The sequence below is a fragment of the Pelophylax lessonae genome (genome assembly GCF_965119305.1).
Source record: "Pelophylax lessonae genome assembly, chromosome: 12".
NCBI classification, from domain to species: domain Eukaryota; kingdom Metazoa; phylum Chordata; class Amphibia; order Anura; family Ranidae; genus Pelophylax; species Pelophylax lessonae.
In genome coordinates this window covers 181,647,569-181,664,530 of record NC_138779.1, presented here as the reverse complement: position 1 = coordinate 181,664,530, position 16,962 = coordinate 181,647,569, and the positions used below count along the sequence as shown (strand labels likewise).

Here is a 16,962-nt window from a genome sequence, read left to right as displayed (position 1 = left end):
CTCACACACTTATCTTCAGGGCCCGCACTGACACCCTGTCTCACACACTTATCTGCAGGGCCCGCACCGGCACCCTCTCTCACACACTTATCTTCAGGGCCCGCACTGACACCCTGTCTCACACACTTATCTGCAGGGCCCGCACTGGCACACTGTCTCACACACTTATCTTCAGGGCCCGCACCGGCACCCTGTCTCACACACTTATCTGCAGGGCCCGCACCGGCACCCTCTCTCACACACTTATCTTCAGGGCCCGCACTGACACCCTGTCTCACACACTTATCTTCAGGGCCCGAACCGGCAACCTCTCTCACACACTTATCTTCAAGGCCCGCACCGGCACCCTGTCTCACACACTTATCATCAGGGCCCGCACCGGCACCCTGTCTCACACACTTATCTTCAGGGCCCGCACCGCAACCCTCTCTCACACACTTATCTTCAGGGCCCGCACTGACACCCTGTCTCACACACTTATCTTCAGGGCCCGAACCGGCAACCTCTCTCACACACTTATCTTCAGGGCCCGCACTGACACCCTGTCTCACACACTTATCTGCAGGGCCCGCACCGGCACCCTCTCTCACACACTTATCTTCAGGGCCCGCACTGACACCCTGTCTCACACACTTATCTGCAGGGCCCGCACCGGCACCCTCTCTCACACACTTATCTTCAGGGCCCGCACTGACACCCTGTCTCACACACTTATCTGCAGGGCCCGCACTGGCACACTGTCTCACACACTTATCTTCAGGGCCCGCACCGGCACCCTGTCTCACACACTTATCTTCAGGGCCCGCACCGGCACCCTCTCTCACACACTTATCTGCAGGGCCCGCACCGGCACCCTCTCTCACACACTTATCTTCAGGGCCCGCACTGACACCCTGTCTCACACACTTATCTGCAGGGCCCGCACCGGCACCCTCTCTCACACACTTATCTTCAGGGCCCGCACTGAAACCCTGTCTCACACACTTATCTGCAGGGCCCGCACCGGCACCCTGTCTCACACACTTATCTTCAGGGCCCGCACTGACACCCTGTCTCACACACTTATCTGCAGGGCCCGCACTGGCACACTGTCTCACACACTTATCTTCAGGGCCCGCACCGGCACCCTGTCTCACACACTTATCTGCAGGGCCCGCACCGGCACCCTCTCTCACACACTTATCTTCAGGGCCCGCACTGACACCCTGTCTCACACACTTATCTGCAGGGCCCGCACCGGCACCCTCTCTCACACACTTATCTTCAGGGCCCGCACTGACACCCTGTCTCACACACTTATCTGCAGGGCCCGCACTGGCACACTGTCTCACACACTTATCTTCAGGGCCCGCACCGGCACCCTGTCTCACACACTTATCTGCAGGGCCCGCACCGGCACCCTCTCTCACACACTTATCTTCAGGGCCCGCACTGACACCCTGTCTCACACACTTATCTTCAGGGCCCGAACCGGCAACCTCTCTCACACACTTATCTTCAGGGCCCGCACCGGCACCCTGTCTCACACACTTATCATCAGGGCCCGCACCGGCACCCTGTCTCACACACTTATCTTCAGGGCCCGCACCGCAACCCTCTCTCACACACTTATCTTCAGGGCCCGCACTGACACCCTGTCTCACACACTTATCTTCAGGGCCCGCACCGGCACCCTGTCTCACACACTTATCATCAGGGCCCGCACCGGCACCCTGTCTCACACACTTATCTTCAGGGCCCGCACCGCAACCCTCTCTCACACACTTATCAGGGCCCGCACCGGCACCCTCTCTCACACACTTCTCTTCAGGGCCCGCACTGACACCCTGTCTCACACACTTATCTTCAGGGCCCGCACCGGCACTTTCTCTCACACACTTCTCTTCAGGGCCCGCACCCTGTCTCACACACTTATCTTCAGGGCCAGCACCGGCACCCTGTCTCACACACTTATCTGCAGGGCCCGCACCGGCACTTTCTCTCACACACTTATCTTCAGGGCCCGCACCGGCACCCTGTCTCACACACTTATCTTCAGGGCCCGAACCGGCAACCTCTCTCACACACTTATCTTCAGGGCCCGCACTGACACCCTGTCTCACACACTTATCTGCAGGGCCCGCACCGGCACCCTGTCTCACACACTTATCTGCATTGCCCGCACCGGCACCCTCTCTCACACACTTATCTGCAGGGCCCGCACTGGCACTTTCTCTCACACACTTCTCTTCAGGGCCCGCACCGGCACCCTGTCTCACACACTTATCTTCAGGGCCCGCACTGACACCCTGTCTCACACACTTATCTTCAGGGCCCGAACCGGCAACCTCTCTCACACACTTATCTTCAGGGCCCGCACCGGCACCCTCTCTCACACACTTATCTTCAGGGCCCGCACCGGCACCCTCTCTCACACACTTATCTTCAGGGCTTAGACACTGGCACCCCCTTTTCTAAGCCTTCTCTACTGGTTAGCTGGCTCCTGGATCCCTCTGACCTTCTGGAGTGGTCCCCTATCCTAGGCAGACCCCTGGGCAGTTTACAGTACTCACGACTCTGCTTTCCTGGAAACCTCTGCCTCAGCAGCTCCACTTGGTCCTCAGCACACTGGAACCCTCTCTGCAGCTCAGCTCAACCTTCCGTCCTCTAGGCTGACTGCCCAAGACACTTTCCTCACGCTGACAGGAGGAGAGACAGCCGTCACCCTCCTCCTGGGACTCTGCTTCCCGCCAAAGACCCCCTGTCATGTGCTCCCCTCAGACCCGGTTCACACTACTCCGACTTGGGACGCGACTTGTGCAACCTCAAGTCGCCCCAAGTCTCTTGTCATTACAAATTCAATGTAAATGAATGAGAGCCGTCTTAATATGCACTGCTGAAGTCGCTCCGACTTCAGAAAAGGTTCCTGTACTACTTCAAGACGACCTGTATCCAACTTGTGCACATAGACTTCAATGGGAGTCGCCTCTAAGTCGGATCCTTATCTATTTTCAAGCGACTGTGATCAGACTTTCCAGGAAGAAGAAAAAGATTACCCAGGCATTCCCCACAGACAAAGTCGCCTATCATTTAAGTCTCTTCAAAGTCGGGCTAAAAAGTAGCTACTTCACGGGGCGACTTTCTGGTAGCGGTAGTGTGAACCGGCTCTCAGACTTATACCCCATCCCAGGATGCATTGCCCTCTGGGATAGATACAAGCCCTGGTGTGCTATTAGTCAGGTTTCCTCCACTGTCCAATAGGAGCCCTCCTTGGACACTCCCCAAGCTCAACAGGCACACCTGGAAAACACATGACAGCCCAGCTGAACAATCAGGCCCCCCTGATAAGAAGACAGGGCCCCCCTTATGGTTTTCCTAGCACCTACCTAGGAGGGTGCTACATCAGTGTCACGCTTAAGGCTGTCCTATCCACCAACATCACACAATACAAGTGCACGACCCTTTTTAACCGCTTGCCAACTGCGCACAGTATATTTACTGCGGCAGTCAGCCCCAACCAGGCAGAGTGACGTAGATCTACGTCGCTAGCCTGTGACCGGCTTTTGAGCCAATAGCGGGCGAGCGCGCGCCCGCCCCGGCTCGTTCACAGAGGAGTCCGCGCGTGTGACCGGCGGACCCGATGTCCGCCGGTCACACTACGATCGTCGGTAGAGCGGGAGAAAAGGCGGGCGGCTTATGTAAACAAGCCGCCTGTCATTCTCCCCTGTGTAAAAATGGAGATCAGACGGTTCACAGTTAGAAACACGCCCCTAGGACACACTTAACCCCCTCCCTGACCAATAAAGTTAACCCCTTCCCTGCCAGTGTCATTTTTACAGTAACAGTGCATATGTATAGCACTGATTACTGTAGTAATGTCACTGGTAACCCCAAAAGTGTCAAAAATGTCAGTCAAGGGTCCGATCTGTCCGCCGCAATGTCGCAGTCCAGCAAAAAAAAAAAAAAAAAAAAAAAAAAAAAAAAAAAAAAAAAAATCGCAGATCGCCGCCATTACTCGTTAAAAAAAAAAACCCCAAAAATGACAAAAATATTTCCCTTTGTTAATAAACGCTTTAACTTTTGTGCAAACCAATCAAAATACGCTTTTTGCAATTTTTTATACCAAACATATGTAGCATAAAACAAATTGCCTGAAAATGTTAAAAAATTTTGATTTTTACATTTTTTTGGGGGGGGAATTTCATATAAAAAAAAGTGAAAAATATTGTTATTTTTGCAAAATTGACGCTCTTTTTTTGTTTATAGCGCATGATCAAAAAAAAAAAAATCGCACAGGTGATCAAATACCACCAAAAGAAAGCTCTGTTTGTGGGAAAAAAAGGCATGAAATTCATTTAGGTACAGCGTCGCACGACCGCGCAATTGTCCGTTAAAGTCACGCAGTAAAATAAATAAATAAATTAATAAATAAAAATCGCAAAAAAAACCCTGGTCAGGAAGGGGGTAAAATCTTCCGGGGCTTAAGTGGTTAAAGAACCTTCTGCACCAAAGTGCTTGGTATTTTGCTACCATGCATTTGGGCACACACGTTAACAAGGTGCATGGGGGTGCCATCACAAACATGGACCTAGCCCAAGTGTTCATTCACTTGGGGGGGGGGGGTGAGAGCGGCGGAAGAAACAGCTGATTGAGCAGTGGTTTTACCGCCCTCCCACCTAAACAAAGACATGCAGCCGCTTAGGATTGTACACATTTGGCAGCAAAAATGTTGCATTTGGGGGCAGTACTCCTTCCACACACAACCCATAGAGGAAACACGCTTACTAAAATTATTTTTTTTTTTTTAAATAATAAACATGCTATACTCCCCTACTCTGTGCAGTGGTAATACAAAGTGCAGCCCCCATCCTCCTCCTCTTAGTCCCCCCCCCAGCGATCTTGACTCCTCCTCTTCTGTGTGTCCCCATAGCAAGCCGATTAAACTTGCATGTCATGCGAATTGGATGTGAAAACCGCATCCAATTCGCACAAATGTGAACCCGGTCTTAGTAAATCAACCCCAGTGTGTGCTGGCTCCTCAGCGGTGTGTGTCTATGGAGCCGCACTCTATAGACACACGCAACAGGGGGCCCCGCCCCTCGCTTTCTACTCACAGCATTTGATTGACAGCAGCAGCATCCAATGGCTTCCCTATGTGAAGAGGAAGAGAGGATAGAGAAGAGATCCAGCCATGCACAACACTGGATCGACAGAAGACACAGGTAAGTATTTAGAAAGGTGGGGGAGCAACGCAACCTAAAAAAAAAACTTTTTACCTTAAAGTGTTTGTAAACCCTTACCTATACCCAGCGAAGGGACTTGCCTCAGGTGATACACAGAGATGAAACAAATCCTCCTACATAAGTTGTACCTGTTTATGTGCAGCACTTGTCCCCTACATCCTTGTAAAATGCAGAGATGAAAAGGATTTTTCACAGACTCACAAAAAGCAGGGGGGCGGGGAGCTGCAGGTACACACTGTGCAAGTGTTCTGACAGCTGATTGGAGGGAAGGGACACACCCCCCTTCACATATGAGCAGAGCTGAGGCTGTCAATCAGACATTGATCCCTCCCCCTGTCACCTTTTTGTTGCTTGGTGTGCGGGAAAACTTGTCAGAAATTACTCAAGCAGATAACAGAGGAACTAGATAGCAAAGCAAAATGACACTTCATGCTTTGGGGAGAGGCAAATAAAAACCATAGACATACGTGCTTTGATCAGATTTCATGTCTGAGGTTTACAACTATTTTAATGCAGGGGATGCATTTAAGCAGGGGTCTTCAAACTATGACCCTCCAGTTGTTCAGGAACTACAATTCCCATCATGCCTAGTCATGTCTGTGAATGTCAGAGTTTTACAATGCCTCATGGGATGTGTAGTTCCACAACAGCTGGAGGGCCGTAGTTTGAGGATCCCTGCCATAGAGAGTACAGCAATGTTGTTAGAATGGGTTAACTAAAATGGGTTAATTAAAGGGTAACTCCACTTTCGTGGGGAAAAAAAGAAAAACAATATATCGTATACAATTGTGACACAAATCATATTGTAATTGAATGTTTTTTAAAAATGACCTTTCCTTTTCAATCTGCAGCCACTGTAATTTTATCAAAATGCAATGCAATATGGCTACCTGGAGGTGTTCTGTACACAGAATGTATACTGACCACACCCCAGAAGCATCATTTCCTGCTTGTGTGATTGGCTCACCAATTTTCCCAGAAGTCTGCCTAAGATACAATTCAGATTTCTGGCCTCCCCTGCAACAAAAATTTAATTTTTGGTGAGATACTCCCACTAGGAACACATCTAAAGGGATACAGGCCCAGCAGCTTTCCTCATTAGTGGAAGGTGGAGGAGGGAAGAGGAAAGAGAAAGAAAAAAATGGAGGGGAAAAAAGGGAAGAAGGGGGAAGAAGGGGGAGGGAAGAGGGAAGAGAGAGGAGAGAAGAAGGGAAGAAGAGGGAAGAGAGAAGAAGGGAAGAAGAGGGAAGAGAGAAGAGAGAAGAGAGAAGAGAGAAGAGAGAAGAGGGAAGAGGGAAGAGAGAAGGGAAGAAGAGGGAAGAGAGAAGGGAAGAAGAGGGAAGAGAGAAGGGAAGAAGAGGGAAGAGAGAAGAGAAGAAGAGGGAAGAGAGAAGAGAGAAGGGAAGAAGAGGGAAGAGAGAAGGGAAGAAGAGGGAAGAGAGAAGGGAAGAAGAGGGAAGAGAGAAGGGAAGAAGAGGGAAGAGAGAAGGGAAGAAGAGGGAAGAGAGAAGGGAAGAAGAGGGAAGAGAGAAGGGAAGAAGAGGGAAGAGAGAAGGGAAGAAGAGGGAAGAGAGAAGAGGGAAGAGAGAAGGGAAGAAGAGGGAAGAGAGAAGGGAAGAAGAGGGAAGAGAGAAGAGAAGAAGAGGGAAGAGAGAAGGGAAGAGAGAAGTAGGGAAGAGAGAAGAGAAGAAGAGAAGAAGAGGGAAGAAAGAAGGGAAGAGGGAAGAGGGAAGAGGGAAGAGGGAAGAAGGGGGAGGGAAGAAGGGGGAGGGAAGAAGGGGGAGGGAAGAAGGGGGAGGGAAGAAGGGGGAGGGAAGAAGGGGGAGGGAAGGGGAGGGAAAAGGAAAGAGGAGGGAAGAAGGAAGAGGGAGGAGGGAAGAGGAAAAATAAAGGAGGTAAGATGGAAAAAGGGAAGAGGGAGGGAAAAAATGTAAAAGGAAGGACAGGAGGCGGAAGAAAAAGAAGATGAAGGACAGAGGAAGAAGATGAAGGGAGACAGAGGAGGATGACGAAAAGGATGAATAGGAGGAAGGAGAGGAGGAAGAAGAGGGAGGAGGAAGGAGAGGAGGAAGGAGGGAAAAGAAAAAAAAATGGAAGATGGAGGACAGAGGAAGAAGAAGAAGAAAAGGATGAATAAGAGAAAGGAGAGGAGAAAGAAGGAAGAGGGAAGTAAATAGAAAAAAAAAAAAAATGAAAGTGGAAGGACAGAGAAGGAAGAAAAGGATGGATGATAGAGGAAGAAGGAGGAGAGAGGAGAAAAAAAAAAAAAAAAACACAGAAGAGGAGGGAGGAGCACACGATGTCATTGTTTTCCAGCAAAAATACTATTTTTCATGAAAACATCCCGATCACAGGACAGGAGACGGATGGATAGGATTGGATGATGTTCGGCGCTTTGAACAATCTTTTCTATCTTCTGATCGGACTGAAATATCACTCTACACACAGAGCCATCATCCTACATACAGCGTACCGCCTACAGGACACACGGGATGATCTCATACAGGATATATACAGTATATATGGAGGACATCCCATCTATAGGGGGAGCTCAGATCATCCAAATTATGGAATGTATGCTGCATGGATGAAAGATTACAGTCCATGCACCTGTCCCCCCATACACACCCCATGCACCTGTCCCCCCATACACACCCCATGCACCTGTCACCCCATGCACCTGTCACCCCCATGCACACCCCATCTTTCCCCCCATACACACCCCATGCACCTGTCCCCCCATGCACCTGTCCCCCCATACACACCCCATGCACACATCTATCTATATACAATGATATGGGATCGCTCAGTCTCAGCCCCCTGGGTCGCCCATCACCGGCGATACTCCGATTATTACACCGGGCCCGATCCTCACCTCCGGTTAGGGTCACCACCTCATCCCTTTACACCAGGACACACAATAATTGCACAGGCTCTGTGACTGATTAGGGAGGTAATTTAACTCACTCAGTGCATTCTATCAGCCTCAGAACCTGTGTCATTCATATGTGTCCTGGTTTAAAGCGATAAGGTGGCAACCCTACCTCCAGTATCGGCGATAATCGGCCCCGATTCTCCCCCCGGTTCCGGGGCAGGCACTGACCTGCTGGGCGGGGTCGGTGTACTCGCTCCCCCCGCCTCTTTCTTTCCAGATATCGGTATGGTATCGGCCGATAGAATCGCCGCACAGGGGAAGAAAAGACCGCCGGCACCCTCCGATCACATTGTCTTTCTGATATCTCGATTTTCTAAGCAGTATAATCGCGGGTCCAAGCCCCGCCCCCGCGGCCTTTACCGATTGGACATATCGATTGGTAATCGTATCCTGACAGACGGGCGGGGCAGCCAATAGCTGCCCCGCTCCGGAGCAGGCACCGCCCACAGGCACACGGAGAGACGGAGGTCTGGCCAATCCTAGAGCGGAGCCGGACCAGGAAGCGGCCACGCCCCGCTCTAGCAGGTATTGATGGACAGAATCACCAGGCAATGGACACAGAGATGGGCAGGAGGGAGTGCCAAAGTCAGGTGATACTTAGACCTAAGCCAATCAGCGTTGAAGTTCGGTAACTTACTCCGTTCTTATAATGCTGATTGATGTTCCATGTGACCAATGGCTATCGGGGGGAGGCGTGACCCGAGGACATGGTACATGGACTGTTGTCTGTATATAGAGGATGATGTGGTCCAGCAGGATACAGGCAATCAGTAGTGAGATGACAGTGATTGTTAGACTGACACAGCGCCACTCATCCTGTGTGGCCAGCCTAGGAAATGCACCACCAGAGCCTGCAGCTGCTGCAGAACAGCTTAGGACATACAAATACATACTTAACTACTTCACCTCCGGAAGGATTTGCCCCCTTAATGACAAGGCTCTCTTTTGCGATTCGGCACTGCGTTATTTTAACGGACAATTGTGCGGTCGTGCGACACTGTACCCAAATAAAATGGATGGTGGTATTTGATCACCTGTGCGATTTTTATTTTTTGCGCTATAAACAAAAAAAGCGACAATTCTGAAAAAATAAAAACAATATTTTTCACATTCTGTTATATAACATTCCCAAAAAAAATTTAAAAATCAAAATTTTTCAACATTTTAGGCCAATTTGTTTTCTGCTACATATTTTTGGTAAAAAAAAAAAAAATCCGCAATAAGCGTATTTTGATTGGTTTGCACAAAATGTATCGCGTTTACTAACTAGGGGAAATATTTATATCATTTTTATTGTTTTTTTTTTCTAGTAATGGAAGTGATCTGCGATTTTTTGCGGGACTGCGACATTGCGGCGGACAGATCGGACCCCTGACTGATATTTTTGACACTTTTGGGGGGACCAGTGACATTACTACAGTGATCAGTGCTACAAATATGCACTGTTACTGCAATAATGACACTGGCAGGGAAGGGGTAAACTCAGGGACGATCAAGGTGTTAAGTGTAAGCCTAGGGGAGTGATTCTAACTGTGGGGGGGGGGGGGGTTGGGCTTGTAAGATGATCGCAGAGACATGCAATCCTATATAGAAGGATCACATAGGCTCTGTGATCATCTGAGGAAGAAGGACGGGCGGCTGTGTTTACATCAGCTGTCCGTCCTTCTCTGTCAGTGGGGAAATGATCGCCGGTGTCAGGTGGTAATCGGAGCCGCCTGACACATGCACTGGCTCCCCGGCTGACAAGCGGGGGCGGAGGCGCACCGCCGGCGGCGTGCGCTCGCCCCCTAGCCTCCTGAGAGCGAGCGACGTAGAGCTACGTCGCTTTGCCCAGGAGCGGCTGCCTGCTGCAGTAAATCTGCGGCGGGCGGTCATCAAGTGGTTAAAGTGGTAGTATACTCCACTTTTTAGTTATTACCTACAGGTAAGCCTATAATAAGGCATGCGCGGGAGTGACGTCATCGCGGCTGCGGCCACTCACAGCGCCGGAGCCGCCGAACCCAGGAAAATACGCAGAGGGAACATGTCAGCTTCTTCAACGGTGTCTGGACAACCAAGTGGGGGCTTCGTTCGTTCTAAGATAAGTATTTCATAATGTGCTAGTATGCGATGCATACTAGCACATTATGCAATTGTCCCGGAGGGACAATTTTGTTAGTTTTTTGTTTTGTTTTGGGTTTTTTTTACACAGGGGATACAACTGCTTTAACCACTTTAGGACCAGAGGATTTTCCTGCTTTACGTCCAGGCCACTTCTGTGCGACTTTAACTGACAATTGCGCGGTCATGCAACGCTGTACCCAAACGAAATTTACGTCCTTTTTTTCCCACAAACAGAGCTTTCTTTTGGTGGTATTTGATCACCTCTGCTCTTTTCATTTTTTGCGATATTAATAAAAAAAGAGCGCCAATTTTGAAAAAATAACAATATTTTTTTACTTTGACAGTTAAAAAATATCCAATATATTTTTGTCATATATTTAGGCCAAAATGTATTTAGCTACATGTCTTTGACAAAAAAATTCTCAATGAGCGTATTTTTAACCGCTTTAAGACCGCAAGATTTTACCCCATTCCTGACCAGGCTATATTTTGCGATTCGGCACTGCGTTATTTTAACGGACAATTGCGTGGTCGTGCGACACTGTACCCAAATTAAATTTATGTCATTTTTTTCCCCACAAATAGAGCTTTCTTTTGGTGGTATTTGATCACCTGTGCGATTTTTACTTTTTTTGCACTATAAACAAAAAAATAGCGACAATTTTGAAAAAATAACAATATTTTTCAAATTTTTTAATATGAAATTCCCCCCTCCCCCAAAAATGTAAAAATCTAAATTTTTTAACATTTTATGCCAAGTTGTGTTCTGCTACATATGTTTGGTTAAAAAAATCGCAATAAGCTTATTTTAATTGGTTTGCGCAAAAGTTATTGCGTTTACTAACTAAGGGAAAGATTTTTGTCATTTTTATTGGTTTTTTTTTTAACGAGTAATGGCGGCGATTTTTTTTTTTTTTTTTTTGTGGGACTGCGACATTGCAGTGGACAGATCGGACCCTTGACTGACATTTTTTTTTTTTTGAAAATTATATTTATTGAATTTTATAAACAACATACAAAACAGAGCCATTTGGGCATACCCAGGCTCAACACACACAAAACAAAAAAGAAAAACAACCCCCACTAACCCCTAACGGTGGCTGCAGCTCAAGAGTATTCAAGAATAACACAGGTTAAAGTACCAAAACATCTAGGCACTTGTGCTCCTGGAACCATGGCCCGGTGTGGTCAGTAAAACAGAGAATGAACACATTACATGGTATACACATGAGTAACCTACGTATCTTGCTGGGACCCATCAACGGCCGGAGCCAAGGAATCATCTGCAGTATCTGCAGCATCCAACCACAGGTCCCACACTTTGTGGAATTTTTTGGGGCATCCCCTGAACTTGTACACTGCTTTATATAAAGGTATCATGGAATTCACCAGCGTCTTCCATTGTGATAACGTCGGAACCCCAGGTGCCCTCCAGCGCATCACCACCAGCTTCCTGGCATAAAAGAGCAAAAGCCCCAGAAGGGTACGGGTAGCTACAGTATGGGCCAACGCATTCACAAGCCCCAAGATACAGGTCTCAATCTCAGCCGGAATAGGGATAGTGGTTAATCTAGTTATGAAGCCTAGGACCTCAGACCAAAACCCCTGCAAGGACGGACAGTGCCAGATCAAATGGGTATATGACGGGGGGCGCCAGGGCCACAACGCCAGCAGGCATCCGGGATGTCAGCAGACACCCTGTGTAATCTGGAGGGCGTAAGATGGAATTTATGTACAATTTTGAATTGGATTAGCCGGTCCCTCGAGGAGACCAAATACTTGAACGGATAGTCCCAGACGTCTTCCCAGTCCTCCAAATCCAGTTCCCGCACCTCAGCTGCCCAGAACTCCTGCAATCTCTCCAGACCCACATGCACACTCGGCATCAAGGCTCCGTAGATTGAGGACAGCGGTTTCTGAAGGTCTCCATCCCGAAGGAGGAGCTCGAGATCCGCCGGAGTCACGTCAGGGGGAGAACCCCCAAACTGAGTCCGGAAGGCATGGCGGAGCTGCAGGAATCTGAAAAAGTAGGAGTTGGGCAGAGCAAATTTGTCCTTCAGCACATCGAAGCTCAGTAGGCCATCCCCCTGACAAATATGGGAAAGATACCGTATACCCCTAGAGGCCCACAGAGACGGGTCAGGAATGGATAAAAACTCAGGCAGCTCCGGATTGCGCCAAAGGGGAGTGTTCGGAGAGAGCCTACGTGGGTCAGATTTAGCATAGGGAGAGACCAGTGCCCAAGCCCTGATGACCGCCTTCATAGAGTATGTAAGGGGATAGGGAGCTCGGGGACCATGGAAGAGGACATTGCGTAGTGCCACGTACGACCCCAGCAGCGCCGCCTCAAGCACCACCGCAGAGTTTTTATCGTCAGATATAAGCCAGTAGTGTGCTTGGGTCAGTAGACCAGCAATGAAGTACTGTACATGAAAAAGTCTGGACAAGCCAGACCCCCATGAGTCCAGGGCCGCTGCAAGACAGACAGCCGCAGTCTCGGGGGGCGAGCCCCCCATATGAAGGTGGTCATCTGGGAGTGAAATGCTCTAAAGATCCGCTTCGGGATCCACACTGGGGACTGTCGCAGAATATACAACAGGGGAGGCAATAGCTTCATTTTGACGAGGTTTATTCGCCCTATCAAAGTCAGCGGGAGGTTCGCCCACGCCCGGAGCCTGTCCTTGAAGGACTGAAGGAGAGGGTAGAGATTCAGGGCACAGAAATCCTGCACCCTCGGGGAGATCGTAACTCCCAGGTATCTGACACTGTCCGCCCAACACAAGGGAAGAGAGGGGTCCGCCCGCGCCCGGGAATCCGCGTCTACCGGGAGCAAGAGAGACTTCTCCCAGTTTACTCGGAGACCCGATATCTCGGTAAAGCGCGACAGCAGGGTCAGGACAGCCCGGAGGGAGGGGCCTGGGTCCCGGAGGAACAGAATGATGTCATCCACGTAAAACGCCAATTTTTTCTCCAGGGACCCCACCCGAATCCCCCCGATCTCGCCGGACCCCGAACAGCCCTCGCCAGGGGCTCCACCACCAGCGAAAACAACGCCGGCGGCAGAGGACATCCCTGGCGGGTACCGCGCCGAATATCAAGTGCAGGCGAGACTCTGCCCCCCAGTTTGATCCGGGCTCGAGGCTGACTATAAAGGATATCATTCCATTTACGAAATGTAGGACCAAAACCAAACGAACGGAGTACCTCACTAAGATAGGGCCAGGCCACAGAGTCAAAGGCCTTCTCTAGATCCAATGACACCAAGACTCGCTGACTCTGTTCCTCCGCAGGTACCTGCAAATGCATATAAACCCGGCGGATATTGATGTCAGTGGATTTCCCCGGCATGAAGCCCGTTTAGTCAATGTCGACTAAGAGCGGAAGCACCTTCATCAACCTGGTAGCGAGGATTTTTATAAGAATCTTTAAATCATAATTAAGTAGAGAAATCGGCCGATAAGCCGAGCAGAGTGTGGGGTCTTTGCCAGGTTTCAAAATCAGCACTATGTGGGCCTGTAACAACGAGTCTGGCAGCGCCCCAGCCTCCAGGCTTGCTCGGTATAGACTAAACAGCCTGGGGGCCAGATCCGCAATGTACATTTTGTAACAGTCCCCAAGCAGGCCATCCGGACCCGGGGACTTCTCAGGGGGGAGAGAGCGAATGGCTGTCTCCACCTCCTCCAAGGAAGCGGCCTCCTCCGCATCCAGGTGCGGCAAGGAGAGATCCCCAAGAGCCCCTAGGTCCACCACGTCCCGCAGATCGGAGGGCACAGAGTACAACCGCTGATAGTATGTCTGAAATTCTTCCAAGATAGCCTCAGGATCAGCAGTGGTGCCCCCCGCCTCTGTTCGAATGAGGGGAAAAACCGTCTGTGATTTAGAATCCGCCACCAGGTTAGCCAGGAGTCTCCCGTTCTTGTCTCCACTTTCAAATATTTTAGCTTTAAGTGAGCCAACCTCAGCCAGCGCGGCCGAGGACACATGCAGATGTAACGCCCTCTGGGCCTGGGTCAGGGAGGAGTGCGCCCCAGGAGTCGGATCCAAGGCAAATTCGGACTCAGCCAGCGACACCCCCTCCTCCAATGCCAGCAGCTCTGCAGCGCTCTCCACCCTGGCCGCCTTGATAGCACTAATGTACTCCCCACGAATGGTGGCCTTAAAAGCGTCCCAGCAAATCAAAGGCGAGGAGGTAGCATCATTATGTTCCCAATACTGAGAGATCTTGCCCTGCATCGCCTCCTCCACTCCAGAATCCCGCAGCCATCTAGTGCCCAGCCTCCAACACTCGCTCCCCCTCCGGCCCCCCAGTTCCAACGCAAGCTCCAGTGGGGAGTGGTCTGAGAGACCAGAGGGTAGGTACACGGCAGACGCCACAAACTGGAGAGCCGAAGGAGGGAAAAAGGCAAGGTCAATACGTGACCCAGATCTATGAGGCGCCGACACATGCGTGAAGTGGCAAAGGCCTGGGTTCTTCCACCTCCAAATTTCGGTGAGCTGCAATGCGGAGGCCCAGTGAACAAACTCAGGGCACTCCTGCCTGCTCGGGTTGGATGTGTCAAGCGCCCCGTCCAGGATGTTATTGAAGTCACCAGCCAGGAAGATCCCCGGAGTGGGGAACGCAGCCAGGCGATCATAAATCTTATATAACACAGCACTAGAGAAAGGCGGGGGAACAGTTACATTAACAAAAACATATAGTTTAGCCTCAAAACGCAGTGCAAGAATAATATATTGGCCCTGCGGGTCAGTAACAACCTGCTCTATGTGGCACGGGAAAGACTTATTAATAAGGATAGAGACCCCCCCTTGCGTAGGAGGAGTACGTGGCGTGAAAGGAGTGCCCCACCCAGCGCCGGCGCAGAGCCAGTACAGAGCTGCCAACTAAATGCGTTTCCTGGAGAAACAGAATATGCGGCTTATGGGACTGGAGATATTTGAACATCAATGAACATTTAATTTTATTATTTAAGCCCCGCACTTTCCACGAGAGCAGCTTAATACTCCCCGCCATGGTACCCAAAGCAAAGTGAGCGCAGGATTCCAGGGAGGGAGCATCGCAGCGGCCCTGGAAGGGGAGGTCCCCACACCACACACTCCTCCCCACCAGATATACACACACCGGACCTAGGAACAAACATTACTCGGTAAAGGTAGATGACAAGTCTAAAACCTGAGCACAAAATATAACACGGTGAGCTAGCAGCCATGAGAAAAAAGAAAACCCACAAGTGACAAAATAATAAAAAATAAGAAAAAATAAAACAGTCCCAAAAAAAGTAGTCCCTGCCGACCAGGAAAACAACAACATCCTGGCACGGCTTCATCCCGAAACTAAGTGCAACCTCTTGCGGCCACAAGAGGGAAACAGTTACTTCAGGCCGCAAACATGGAGTGCGAGGGGGGACTCCACCCGAGAAAAGTAGGGGAGGAGGGGGTACCCCACCGCACAGTCAATTTCAAGGGAGGAGGAAAATGAAAAACAAGAACAGTCAGTTCCAAGTACTGGGAAAAATCTCTGTATTGGACATCAGGGTAGTAGAGCCCGAGAGCTCCCCAACTCAGGAGAAGAGAAACCATCCGCATAAGGAGCATTGAGCTAGGGGGAGACCAAGGTCCAGCCATGAAACAAAAATGGGGACAAAGCAAAAATAGGGGGAGGATAATCCAAGGGTCCGGAAGGGAGAAAAATAATGAAAGACAGCCATCCAGGGAAGGAAGGAGAGAAACAGGGATGCAGCAGCTCGGATCCAGGCAGGATGAGGGAAGGACATTAGTACAGACAGGAGCCATTACTCACGCCTCTCAACGAATGGTCAGCAGCCAGGCATCCGCGTCGTCCGGGGTATTGAAAAATCGCACTGTGCCACCATGGGTGACCCGAAGCCGACTCGGGTACAGCATGCCGTATTGGACCCCCTTCTCACGCAGCCGGCGCCTCACATCGGTGAAGGATGTTCTCTTCCTCTGGAGGTCAGCCGAGAAGTCCGCATAGAGCTGGATAGAGGCATTCTCGAATCGCAGTTCGGGATGCTTCCGGGCCTCACCCAGGATGCGATCTCGGTCCCGGTAATTTAGGAAGCGAACCAGGAAGGGCCTCGGGCGGGCTCCGGGGATCTTTTTGCCGGAAGGGACACGGTGTGCCCGCTCCACCACATACGTGGGCGACACCTCCCGGAGGTCCAGAAGTTGCCTGAAGAACCCCTCTGCAAACTCCGCCGGGGACTCGCCCTCCAATCCTTCAGGTAGGCCGAGGACTCGGACGTTGTTGCGCCGCATGCGATTCTCCGCATCGTCTGCCTTAGCCATTAGCGCATCCACTTTCTGCTGCAGGGCGTCCAGTAGGCCAGAATGGCGGGCCGTCGAGTCCTCCGTCGTGGACACCCTATCCTCTACCTCCGTGAGGCGGCTGCGGATCTTGTCGAGATCGTTGCGGATTAAGTTGCATTCTTCCGCAAGATGGTCTATGCGGACCAGAAGGGAGGTTTTGCTGTGCTCTATGGCTTGCAGGATGACCGCCGTGTCAGCCCCCACATCTTTGTCCCGGGCAGCCGGAGCAGGGCTGGAAACCCGTACATCCTCCATCTCCGCCAGCAAGGCCTGGAGCCGCTCTTTCAAGATGGCGTCCGGACAGGCCGCGGGCAGGGCCTGGCGCGTGGCAGGCGCGCGGAGTCGCCGATTTTCTCCCCTTGGACGGCATAAAAG

The 16,962-nt window shown here is 50.7% G+C and overlaps 1 protein-coding gene across 2 annotated transcripts in view; it reads right to left on the bottom strand.

Annotated features, from left to right (window-relative positions):
* LOC309567801 (E3 SUMO-protein ligase ZBED1-like) overlaps positions 1-8,493 on the bottom strand; it is a 94,047-nt gene extending 85,554 nt beyond the window's left edge. For both annotated transcript variants that reach the window (XM_082273251.1, XM_082273252.1), the window contains exon 1: positions 8,326-8,493. The gene's annotated coding sequence lies outside the window, so the exon portion shown is untranslated. The remainder of the gene's footprint in view (positions 1-8,325) is intronic.
* Between the last annotated feature and the right edge of the window lie 8,469 nt (positions 8,494-16,962).